The sequence below is a fragment of the Peromyscus maniculatus genome, chromosome X (genome assembly GCF_049852395.1).
Source record: "Peromyscus maniculatus bairdii isolate BWxNUB_F1_BW_parent chromosome X, HU_Pman_BW_mat_3.1, whole genome shotgun sequence".
In the NCBI taxonomy this organism is placed as follows: domain Eukaryota; kingdom Metazoa; phylum Chordata; class Mammalia; order Rodentia; family Cricetidae; genus Peromyscus; species Peromyscus maniculatus.
Genome location: NC_134875.1, coordinates 23,720,604 through 23,732,678, shown reverse-complemented (window position 1 = coordinate 23,732,678; position 12,075 = coordinate 23,720,604). Strand labels below are relative to the sequence as shown.

Genomic DNA, 12,075 nt, shown 5'->3' with positions numbered 1-12,075 from the left:
AGACTCCTAATTTAGTTTGAATTTTTGATAAGCGATCCAAGTATAAGTACGCTCCATTCAATATTTTATCTGGTAACTTTCTCCACATTCCCTCTATGCTGTGAACTGAGCTAAATAAAGTCAAACTCTCCCAAACCCCTTTTACTCCCTTTATCAAAAGGCCCAGAAGCTAGCTCCCTCGTATGGGCCCGATCAGCCCACGATCAGTACACAGTCACCCAGAAGGAATGCTAAGCTCCAGCTTACCTGACCAGCTGCAAGGAACTGAAGGAAGTTGACTGTTGGAGAAGGCAATTTGTTCACTGCATGGCTCCTCCCACCGCCAGCTTCACACCAATCATTTACTCTGTCAGCCGCTCCACCTTCCAGGCCACAGAGGCAAAACTGTATACTTACTTAGCTGTGTATGTGACTGCGGTGCCTGGTGGAGCTCCCTCTTTGGGTTAAGATGAGAAGGCGCATGGTACGTGACTGACTATTTTTTGTAGAGTGAGTGGTAGAATCCAGACCTTCCGCAGAACGCTGTACCTTTGAGCTACACTCCCAACCTGACTCCAAATTTATACCACATATTTTTTTGAGCACAGAAAATGCTGCATGAAAACGAGGCTTTTATATTTTTAAGACTTTCTTTTTAATTTGTGGGCTAGGGAGAGGTTAATCAGGGAGGCTGGCTTTTTCTTTCTTACTCCTATCTGTTGAATACTCCAACTCAAGCAGAAGTCATACATTAATATCCAGGAAAATGAGTGATTAGTGTCATGTAACTATATATACTCACATAAAATTTATGCAACTACATACTTAAAATACAAAATTGGAACAGTTTTTTTAGTCAATGCTTGATCACTCCTATTAAAACAAAGAAAAAGTCAAGGCCATGGCTAATTCTAATGAACAAAATAATATGTTCCAGAAAATGGCTATACGAGGCTCACATTACTGAATATAAATATAAATCACAGAAGTGGCGACCAATTTAGGAATCAATCGATAATCACAGTCCTGAATTTATTTTTATTATTAGTAATGTAGACTCTTTGAGTGGAATTATCAAAGAATCAGAATTACTAAATTCTAAATGAATGAAATTACACTATGCTGGGGTACTTTCTACATGAATAGACATATAACAAAAACACTAAGTGACAAAAGTGGAAAGAGCCCTGGAATCTTTTAGTCTAGCATTTGCCAGGATGTGCACCACAGACCACTAGGTCAGGCAGTCCTGATCAAACAGTTGGAAGAAATGGCATAATGTGTTCCTCTCTCAGAGAGTGAAAATATACCAGAGTCCCATATGGCCTACAGTAATCTGCTCACTCTTTTTCACTAAGCATTTTACAACCATTTTTAATTATTAAAATTTACCACACTGCATCAAATGTCCATTACCATCCCTCTATAGAGTGACTCATGAAAATCCCAATCAAATCCATCTTCCTAATGCTACAGATAAAGAAACTGATGCTGAAACTAGAACTCATGACACTTCATAGGTCAAAGTTGTTTTTTTTTTTTGTTGTTGTTGTTGTTTTGTTTTTGGTTTTGTTTTCATTTTCATTTCTGTCCTAAATTGAAAAAGAGCTTTTCCACTGCAATTTTTTGGTTGTTTGTTCTTTTGCCTAGACTCAATCTCCTCAAAGCTAACAAGATGCTCATGTTTTCTATGATTGCTACGAAACAACATCCCACTATCGTCTTCCCAAGTCCTCTTAGAAGCTGTTAGCTTCCTCGGGAATTTTGCCTTGCCTGCTGTGGCTTTCCTTTGTTTGAAGGCTTCCTCAGGCAACTTTTCAAGTAAGAACTTCAAGTCACTTCTGTCAAACTGGCTTTCCTACATTGGGACTTCTTTCCCCTGGAACCAAGCCAGTTACTCCAGGCTTTCCATGACTTAAGGGTCTCAAGTGAGTTTTAACTGTACTAAAACTCAGGAAGTAGGAAGGTATTTGGCAATTCTCTCCATTCCTATGGGGTTTAGTTATGTGCTACGCTTAAACTTTGGGGTTTCCATTTAGCAAAATTAAATTTCCTGCCTCTATGTAAAATAGGTTTCAAACAAGGATTTAATTTAGATAAATATCTTCCAAATATGTAAGTAGAACATAAGATGAGAAAAATGCTAATGGTTGTTCAGACTTAAACGAGTTAGCTTTGTAAGACTCAGTGTGTTGCTAATAAATGTGGTAACTGTCTCAAAATCCAGCCACCTATCCATCCACACAAAGGTTGTACAATGGGTACATACAATTACAGACTTAATACTGCATTTTAAAATTAGGGAATCAAGATAAAAATCAGTTGTTCTTGTGCTAAAGATGAATATTCCTTCAGACAATGAATTTTAAGAGCATAGTATCAAAATGTTTACAGGTTGTTGCTAAGTTTGTAAGTTTGAGATCATGTTACAAACCTCAAAAAGAGACAAATACATTCACATTAAAATTACCATTCTTCTCACACGCCTATTCATTATGTATACAGTGCTCTGTCTGCAAGTGTCCCTGCGGCCAGAAGAGGGCACCAGATCTCATTTCAGGTTGTTGTGAGCCACCATGTGCTTGCTGGATTTGAACTCAGGACCTCTGGAAGAGCAGTCGGTGCTCTTAACCACTGAGCCATCTCTCCATCCCCCAAAAATGCAATTTCTAGGCATCAGGTTTTATTTGGTGGCACAGGCCACCTCTATAAAATACTTGGCAGCATGCACTAAAGCACATTTTGTTAGTTACTTCATATATATTTATGTATATCTATTCTAAGTCCATTATTTAATATTTATTTAAAGCTGTAAGATCTAGAGTCAAGGCAGTTTAGAGTGTCATACAAATTCCAAAATAAAACTCCAAACCCCAAGTGTACTATATTTAAATAAAGTGGAAATTTCAGCAAAATGTATCTGAAATTCATCTAAAAGTTCAGTTTCCTTTTTTGTTCTGTAGACATGAAAACAAGCAAATGATTCTGTCTTGCCTTAACATCCACCAACTTTCCTCAATTTCAACCAATTTCAGAGATGTGTCTCAGAGATATAAACTGAATTGACAAAAAGTTCTAAATGATACCGCTACTGTAACTTTTTAAAAAATGTGTTTTAAAACAATCCTTGCCAAACCTGGTTCAGTAAGTACAGAAATCTTATTAAAATCACCTGCTGCTTTTGGTGAGCTGTTAATATTTGACAATGATGAAACTGTTCCTACTAGTCAAAGACCTAAACAAGGCCATCTACAAACAATGTGACTAGAACATGGATTAATTTAAGTGAAAGAGATTAAGGGAGGTTTTCTCTTTTAAAATAAATCAATCCTTCAACTACAAATGTCTCATGACTTTACAGAGAAGAAGTTGAAATATGATCATTGCCAAAAGATGCATATCTCTAAATCCCAAACAAGGAGAAAAATTAAGCAAAGCAAAGAACAGAGAGAACTAATTAGCTGTGTTTAAAAATCTATCAATTTTACTCCTGAAGTAAGCTTAAAGAGCTGGAAGAAGACTTATAGGAAGACTGGTGCCTTGTAAGGAGGTGGTACTTTTTACAATATGAAAACTTGATATTCAGCACAGAAAGGTGTCACCATGCCACTGTGCAGTCTAATCGGTGTGCTTTATTAAGTGGAGTCCTCCATTTGGTGAGGAACAATAAAATAAAACAAATTTACTTCAGCTACATTGTGTCTTCCTTGTCAATCAGGATAAAATTTGGAAAATTGGTCTTTGAAAAAAATTAAATGAGTTTGTTTATGCTTTCTATATAAGGCAAGTCAAATTCCATTCTAGAAAATATGTCATAAAGCCAATTTCATAAAAGCCAATATTTCATAAAGCCACAAAGTAAAAATAAGCTAGGTAGTGCAAAACATCGGCATACAGGTCTTTCACATGGATTTTTCTACTAAAGGTAATTGGAGCATGTTTTTTGTCTTACAGCATTTCATGTTTTGCAGTGAATTTATTATACACTACATTCCATACAGATAAATAAGCACTGATGTATTAAGCAATTCAAAGTATTTATAAGTATGATGGAGGAAAGTTGTACATATAGTTTTAGCTTAGGCTGCTTGACACGAGACTACTATTAACATACATTTATGTTTTCCACTAATCCCATCACATCAAAAAGTCATTTTAAGGATTTACAGGATGATGTGAACTGGTTTAATTTTGGGGAGTTGAGTCAGTGTCTTACCATGCAGCCCAGTCTGGCCTCATTCATACACACATACATACATATATACATATGTGTGTGTATGTATATATGTATGTATGTATGTATGTATATGCCTCAAACTCTCAACCCTCCTGCCTCAGTTTTGGGGTATTGGGATTACAGATGTGTGCACCCCCACCTATTTGGTTTGTATTTTTTCACAGTGTGTCCATCTAATATAGGTGGATGCCTTCATTGTATATTTACCATGCACTGGTCAAAGTGTTATAAATGCATTACCTCATTGACTCTTCATAATGGAGAGAAGTGAAATACAAAATGAAGAAGGTGCCTAAGCTCATGGAGATAAAAAAGGAACAGAATTTGGACTTTAACCTAGGTGCTTTATTCTAGCCACAGATCACATTCTGAAGACCAAGATCCCTTATTGCCTAGTAATACTTTGGTAAAACTAAATTGAGGATAGTTTGAAAGATAATTTCTAATAGTTCTACCAGCTGAATCTCTACATTCCCTCTAGCAAGGACTGATATTAACTGATATTAGGTATAATGAGAAACTATTTAATATACAAATGTATGTAGAGTGAGACACTTTATTAAGTACAGAGGTATTTTGAGTGAAGAGAAAATAAACCGACAAGGTAATTGAATGCTAAATATAGTCTTCCCTGGGTGACTCAGTGGTTAAGGGTGCTTGCTATCAGGTCTGATGATCTTAGTTTGATTTCTGGGATCCACAATGTAGGAGAGAACTGACTCATGCAAGTTGTCTTATGACCCTCATGTGCACACTATAGCACACATGTGCATAAGAACATACACATAAATAAATAAATGTAATTAAAAACTATTTTTCATATAGTGCACTAAATATGGATGTGCAAGTATTCCTATAGTTAGCTGACTTAGGAGTCTTTGTATATGCCCATAAGTTGGGTCATATGGTAGCTATATCTTTAGTATGTTGTGGAATCCTTTTACTGAATTCAATAATGGCTGCCTAGTTCATATTGCCACTAATGGTGTATGTAGGTTCCTCTTTCTTGTCATCATCACCAGAACCTGCTTTCTTGACAAAAGCATTGTAACTGAGATGAAATGGAATCTCAAAGAAATTTTAATTCGTGTATCATATGGCAAAGGTTGTTGAACAACTTTTCAAATACTTATTGGATGTCTACATTGATTTCATTGAGAAGGAGACCATGATAGGGGAAGAAGATATCTAAAAGGAGAGGGTAGGGGAAAACAAGAGAGTGTAAAGGAATCTGAGTGACATAAAAGCAGATGGGAGGACTATCTGTAGGAACAGAGGGGACCAGCCAAGAGATGGAGAATAGGAGAGGGCAGAGAGAGGAGGCAAATAAGAAAAAGCATAATGATGTATATTTGTGAAAATGTCACAAGGAAACCCATTTTTCTATAACCTCAGTGATAGGCAGGTAGATCTCCAGAGCTTGCCGACCAGCCAGTCTTTCAAAGCACGCACCCAGGTTCATCAAAAAATGTTCTGCCTCAAAATAAACGTAGAGAATGGTAGAGAAAGACACAGGACATCAACTTCTGGCCTCCACATGCACAAGCATTTGTACATCCAACACACATACAAGTTTAAAAGGGAAGGGACACAAAAACATGCAGCAACTAGTCAGTCACTGAAACAAAAAAGAAAGTCTTCCCTCTGTCCTAAAGTGGAATGATTAGTCCTCTTTCAACACAAAGTTTCAGCCCTTCACCAGTTTGTTGGGGAGCAACAATGTTAATTTTTCAGGAGTTGGGTCATGGGAGCTTAAGCACAAGCCACTAAGACTCAGCAAAAGGAAACAGTTAAGCAAAACTCTACGAGAGAGAGAACCAGTGGGGAAAGAGTGGCACTTTGTGACCATTATTTCCACCTAAGGGAGGAACGTTAAAGACACAGTGTTTTTATTCTAGAGCAGGCTTACTCTGATCACAAGTGTTTGAGTGATGTAAGGTTCAACATTATCACAAAGTGGGGCAAAACTCCAAAGGGTTTACAAAAGTTCAACCTCGTTTTGAAAAGAGTACAGATTGTTCTTCGGAAGTATTCCATTCCTCTAAGAACAGAGGCAAGTGACAACTCAAGTAAAGTACACAACACTATCTCGCAAAAGTCTTCCCCCACCAAAAGCTTAGTTCTGTGAACTTTGTGATTTTCAGATATAAGTGAGTATGTGGCTACATCATGTAAATACATGAGTAATGTACACATATCAATTCTTCAATTTATCATTTAGTTTTTTCCATGACTTTTAAAGCATAAAGTGCTATAGACAACTGCTGATGACAAGAATCTGGCTCATATGACAAGTGACTGAACAACTGAACACACAGAATGAAAAACATACTTTGGGAGACAGTATTACAGAAAAAACAGTAACAATTGATATATCCATTGTAATGAGAATTAAGCATTTATAACTGATTATTTTGGTTTGGATCTGCAATATCCATAAAAAGGTCATGTGTGAAATCTTGCCACCCAGATGGTAACTCGACTGGCAGGTGACATACACTTTAGGATATTAGGCTCAATTATAATCACTTAGAATGTTTACTAGAAGTCAATTTTGAGACCTCAATCAATCAATCAATCTCTCTCCCTTTCTCTTTTGAGCTTTCTGTCTATCTCCTCCATATCTATCTCTTTTCCTTTTGGTGGCCACAAGGTGAGCAGGCTTCCTTTGCCACAGCTTTCCTATCACAGGACTTACAGATCCAAGGACAGACAGCAGATGAAAACCTCTGAAACTGTGAGACAAAATATATCTTTTCTTCTTTTAAGGAATTTTTGTAATAGCAAAAGAAAACTAGCTAACACAGACTATTCACACTCTAAATGTACTTTTCCTAAACTAAAAAGGAAGAAATTTCAATATGAATGCAGATTCTACTGGAAAGAATGCTGAAGTGGAATCCAAGTGCACTCTATTGTCAAATTCCATTAATTTACAAATAATTCCTAATTCTATATACTTTATAGGTTCTCTGAATGACTATAGGGACTGGGAGAATTTAGTATGTTTTGGAAATAAAATAGTTACATGTACAAAAATGTACTTTCTTAGTTTTTTCAATCAAACTAAAATACTTGCTCATAATTAACTATAAATAGTCTAACAAATTGCAGATATTTGTATCATTTTAGCTTTCTATTGGAAGTAATGCATTATTCTCTATATAGTAACTGATTATATAATATAAATTATCAAATGCCTAGACAAATAAATTATGCTTAATGCTGAAAACTGAGAAGATCTCTCCTATGAGAACTGGGTATTACTGTTAAGCAATTGTGACTACCATATCCTAGTGTTATAGTAGGTGGAGGAGCAGAAGACAAAAAAGCAGAGCCGCATATTACTCTAATTCTCCGAAATCACTTCAAATACCCTTTGCTCTCTCCTCTTGGACCGTCAAGAAACTATCACTCAAGAGACTAATTGTTCTCTTCCTATTACAAGTGGCCTACACTATGATTTAGCAGTAACAAAGGCTAGAGGAACCCTCAGTAGTAGAGCATGGCCATCATGCCAAAGGCCCTAGGATCTAGTCCCAGCATTCAGAAAACATAACAAACAAAATTTCTGAAAATTAGCACAGCAGAAATTCTTGTTAGAATCCTAATGAAATATATAAAAATCATTTTTATTATACACAAAGCATAGAACATCACAGTCTCTGATACAGTTTTTCTAAGATAGTAGGGTATTATATAGCAAATGGATTTCAAATATTATACAAAGTAGTTAAATAATAAAAGTTGAATCCCAATTTAAATCTGGTTATATAAGAGTCAGCTTATTTTCCATTTTTCCTATCAACAAGCCAACCTTTTGGAAGCTAAGATTGACTCATATAAATGTAAAGAATGCAAAAAAGGCTTACCTACTACATACCTATAGACATAAGTGATATGTGCATACATATGCACATATATCATATGCAAATACACACGTACAAATATGCACATGAATTTTGTCCTCACATTTGCTGCTTATAAAATTTTGTAGGTCCATAATACTGACAATAGAGCTTCAGAGGTACAGAAATTCACTAACCTTTCTAAACCATTATAACAGACAGATACATAGCTAAGACAATTTTATTTAATTTCATTTTCTTACATTTATCAACAATATGCATCTTGGCTAATCACCTATACAATATTTCATGAGAAGTTTCTATATAGTCCACCAAAATAAAGTTCTATGATCAAAGAATTTTAAGAAATGTTAGGACATGAAGCAGTCAACTACTGTCTTAAATGAAGAACCGCTCGGAGCCTTCCCTCCCATGATGAACATTGTGATGCTTTTGTATGGAGAACTATAGCAGGCTTCCCAAGGGTATATGAATCCTGTGAATCAGACACCACTTTCTCCCACCTTTGAACAAGTGGGGAGGAACAACGAAGCACTGGGGAGAACAACACACACTTGTAAAGATTCTCAAGCATTGGAACATCATCTTGAATTGTTAGAGTTTTCTCTAGACTAAAGCCTATCAGATATTTGTGATCATCAGAACTACCAGGAGGGTTTCTTGAAAATCAGTAAAATACCGATTGTCTTCTTCAGCAGCTATTGGACGCATCAAGAGAACATACATTTACAGCAAGTGTCCAGATGAAGCTAGTCTGCCACCATACTTCTCTGAACCTAGGCTATCAGCCAATGCTGTTCTATTTATCAAACAACAGATTCAGCTATTTACCAAGCATTTTCCTGTTACTGATAATTCTATTTATAAAAGGCCACAGTGAAGAGTTGCACATTTTTGCTCTATGACTCTAACATCAGTAATGGTGCTAGCAGTGATGTACAGGAAGCCAATGTAGATCCCTAAATGAAAGACTGGTCTTCTCAAAGTTCCTAGGAAATAAATTCATTTTCTGATTACAAAAATAGGGCTATTAGTTATAATGGGAAGTAAGTACATGAGAGCTCTGGTTCCATAGTGAGCTTATTTGCTCTACAAGCATTGCCAGGACGGTTTCCTGAATGGTTCTTCAGGACCCAAATGGAAGTGAAAAAACTCTCTCAGCTTTCCTTAAATTCGTACCTTCACCGGCTTCAGAAAGCCCCAGTCATTTGAAAACATTACCCCTTCTCTTCACACCCAAGAAACATTTCTGGAAAGTATGAGGTAAACGCAAGAAAATGCTTTTACCTCAAAACAAACAGCCTAATGCTGACTAGTGTCTCAATATGGATAATCTAAAACTGAGGATCAGCAGATTCCTCAAAGCAAGCACTGGATACAAAGTTAATCTGTAACCCTGGAGATAGCAGGGTCCTGAGAGCTCCCTGGCTGGCCAGCCTAGCTGAAATCACCAGCTTCTGGTTCAAGAAGACAATTGTCTCCAGGCCATATAGCAGAGAGCTAGACAAAGGCATCCCAAAGTCCTGCTCTGGTCTCTGCATGTATATATATGAGCATGCGTGTGCACACGTGTGAGCCCCCTTCCCCACATAGTGCTGGGTAAAGAACCAAGTGCCTTAAACATGCTCCCACTGAGCTACATCCTCACTCATCCTTTCTCACATAGTGAAGAAAGTATCAACAAGTTCCACATATATTTTTTTTCTTTTTCCACTTTATGTTAAGATTAGTTGCAGCTGCACTTAGTTTATTTCTTCTTCACTTTGACTTTAGACTGATAAATAATTGTACTGAATGTATAGGGCACAGTATGATGTGATTTACCACTGGAAATCGATTTTAAACTTAGATCTCCAGTTCCCAATACTGGAGTGCTCATAATACAATAACACATCTAAATAAAAACTATCTAGGCACTTAATGAAGTGCAAAAAAAAAAAAAAAAAAAAAAGCAACTCAGACACAGAACCAGATCCTTCCCATGTTGACTTGCTCTATTTATAATTTGTACAGCTTCATTCCTCAAAAAAACTTAGAAATTAATTACAAGAAAGGTATTTTTCCAATAAGATCATTACATTAGGCCTACAGAGCAAGTCCGACACAGTAGGGATGACAGGATATTCTTTTAAAAGTTGTTAATTATATCAAAGTATTCCGAATTTACAGTACAGTTCATTACTGGGCCCCAAAGGTAATGAGAGCTTTCAGACAACCATAAGAAAACATGAAGATGTATTTAATTGCATTGCCTTCTCCGCGATCAAAGAATTAAAATGATACTAAGCACCTCTCATGTGGAAACAACTGTGCTAAGATATCGATGAAGAAACGAAGGGGACCCAGTTTAGCTCCAAAGACCTCATGGAACTCACCCATGAAGGCCAGCTTCATCTGTTCTGAAGGTGCAGAGCCTAAGGAAAGGCTGAGTGGGTTCTGGGACCTGAAGCCTGTTGAGGGGGTGGGAAACCAGGAGAGGAAGCCAAGGTGACCAGGATGACTAATGGTAGCTGAGAAGGAGGAAGAGCAAGTTTGATGGGGAGACTAGGAATTTCCCTGAGGCTTCATTCTTTACGGTTCTGCCTTTGCTTTTTTGTGGAAAGCAGAGCAGTTTCAAATGGAAAGTATGGCAAAATGACATAAGGATTTCTCTCTCTGGGGGAAGGGCCTTTCTCTATTACCCTTCCCACACACATTGTAGTATGTAATTTACTCATTACATTTTCATTATAGTTTGGTTTCAACACAGTGATATTAAGCTAAATTATTTCAAAATGAAAAGCTTGCCTATCCATCCTTTTGTGCCCCCTCCTTGTTTTTTCCTTCCTTGCTTCCCTTCCTCCTCTACCTTTTATAATCTGTGACTTAAAGCAACTTCATTTCTTCCTTACCTGTTTCTCTACTGTGATAATAGGAAAACTCAGGGAGAAATAAGGAAAGAGTGTTAAAAAAATGTTTTGTCATTTCCAACATGGAATAGATGTTACATGCTACCAAAGCAAGGCATCAAAATTTGAAGAAAAGAGTGTTGATTCTCTTGACAGGTCAGTTGTTCATTAATACATTCAAATCACTGTTATGGAAGTCATTGTCAAAGCTGACTTCAACTGAATGCTACTAAATACTGAAAATACTTATTTTCTTCCTCATTGAAACATTTAAAAAAATTCCAGGAATTGCCTCTATCTATCTGTCTTTCTGTCATTATTATTTATTTGTTTTGTGACAGGGTCTCACGTAGCTCAGGCTGGGCAGGAACTCATTATATAGCTAAAAATAACCCTGAGCTTTTGATGCTTCTGTCTCCAACTCTCAAATTCAGGGATTACAGGCACTGGCCAACATGCCCAGCTTCTTTCCTGTTTTTGAAAGAAAACAGAGTCAGCTGCCTAAACTGGCTCATATCTTGGTTACTGAGGATTTTGCATGGCCTCAGAATATTCTATTTTGAACACCAGACATTGCTATCTAGGAATGGTCATAAAGATGGAAAAAGTGGAAGAGACTGTACTCACTTAAAAAACTCAAAGATATTTAACTCATAAGCCTGCCTAGACACCCTTCCTTAAAATTATATCTTCAGACTACTATCTTAGTATCTTCCCATTTCTTTCAAAGTAGGTTCTTGCTACTAAATTGCCGTTACAGAACACTTTTTGAAGTGTCAGTGCACAGATTCTCTTATTTGAAATTTTCTTTGCCTTTCTATGCTCAGACTCTAAGAATTCCAAATATCACAGAGTATTTAGAGCAAATTATCAATTGAACTGTGTGTGTGTGTGTGTGTGTGTGTGTGTGTGTGTGTGTGTGTGTGTGTTTATTGGAGTAGGCAGTCATGTTTTTCAAAAAATTCTTTGAAAAATGACCTCATTATAATTAATAATGATTCTAATAATACCTTGATTTGTGAGCTATCTGTGTGCTGTCAAATTCAATTCCAAACATTTTTATCCAGATTTATGCTTAAATTTTACTGGATTATCACACCGA

At 36.7% G+C, this 12,075-nt stretch overlaps 1 protein-coding gene across 16 annotated transcripts in view; it reads right to left on the bottom strand.

Moving 5' to 3' along the window:
• Mbnl3 (muscleblind like splicing regulator 3) overlaps positions 1–12,075 on the bottom strand; it is a 100,898-nt gene that overhangs the window by 33,645 nt on the left and 55,178 nt on the right. Inside the window, exon 1 of one of the 16 annotated variants that reach the window (XM_015988798.3) lies at positions 247–343. The exons of 14 other annotated variants lie outside the window; for them this stretch is intronic. The gene's annotated coding sequence lies outside the window, so the exon portion shown is untranslated. Of the gene's footprint in view, positions 1–246; positions 344–12,075 lie in introns of those variants that run through there. One more of the 16 variants, XM_076562265.1, reaches the window with a different exon arrangement.